Genomic DNA, 1,072 nt, shown 5'->3' with positions numbered 1-1,072 from the left:
ACCGGCATCCAGTTGGGAGTCAGGGCAGGTGACCAGACAGTAACTGTGACGTTGTGTTTACGAAGCATTACTAAAACCTCTCCTGAGCACTGTATCGCGTGAGCGGCTCAACAAGCATTTTAGCGATGTTTATGCAAATTGTACGGAAGGAAGGTGGCGCTATATTTACCCCCAGCTACTGTTTATGTACATAATTTAAAACCTGGTGCTACTTTTAAACTCATTAGGCGTCAGAAGGTTTCGTGTCGGAAGCTGTTTGTACCCTCCCGTGGTTTGGTTTTTTTTACTTTTCAAAGGTTCGTCTTCTCACCAGTATTAATGTGTTGACCTTGTTTTTTTTTTTTTTTTCCACTGTATTTGTATATCAGACGAGTTTCATTTCAAATAATTATAATTTGCACCACATGAGCAATTTTTAGCTTGTACGTAGCAAGGAGGTACATAAAAGGCATTAGCCTCCGCAGAGCATTGTTGTTTTTTTTTTTTAATCTTTTTACTCATTTTGTGGGTGTGTGCAGGTGTTTGGGTTCCCGCTACACTTCACTGGTGACACTCGTGTGAGAACGATTCAGCCCATCCCTTTCACGGTTTGGCCAGAAACATACCTCCATGCATTGGTGGTTCAGTGGTAGAATTCTCGCCTGCCACGCGGGAGGCCTGGGTTCGATTCCCGGCCAATACAGCTCTGCTGTTTTAGGGGCAGTGGTGGCCTAGCGGTTAAGTAAGCGGCCCCGTAATCAGAAGGTTGCCGATCCGCCAAGGTGCCACTGAGCAAAGCACCGTCCCCACACACTGCTCTCCGGGTGCCTGTCATGGCTGCCCACTGCTCACTCAGGGTGATGGGTTAAATGCAGAGGGAAAATTTCACTGTGTGCACCGTGTGCTGTGCTGCTGTGTATCACATGTGACAATCACTTCACTTAAAAAAAAAAGCAAAGAGATGGTAACAAGGCAAGCGCTGTAATGGCATTTGTGACAAAGTTAACAAGAGCTATGCTCTCTCTGCAGAGAGAGTCTAACCTGATTTGGAAGGTAACAGTCCCCTTTTTCATACAATCAAGGAAATGCTCTA

At 45.5% G+C, this 1,072-nt stretch overlaps 1 non-coding gene across 1 annotated transcript; it reads left to right on the top strand.

Moving 5' to 3' along the window:
• The first annotated feature begins 611 nt into the window (after positions 1 to 611).
• trnag-gcc (transfer RNA glycine (anticodon GCC)) lies at positions 612 to 682 on the top strand. The gene has a single exon. It is a non-coding gene; the product is annotated as a tRNA-Gly (tRNA).
• The last annotated feature ends 390 nt before the right edge of the window (positions 683 to 1,072 follow it).

This window comes from Denticeps clupeoides, chromosome 12, assembly GCF_900700375.1.
Source record: "Denticeps clupeoides chromosome 12, fDenClu1.1, whole genome shotgun sequence".
NCBI lineage: Eukaryota > Metazoa > Chordata > Actinopteri > Clupeiformes > Denticipitidae > Denticeps > Denticeps clupeoides.
This window is presented reverse-complemented; position numbering and strand designations above follow the sequence as displayed.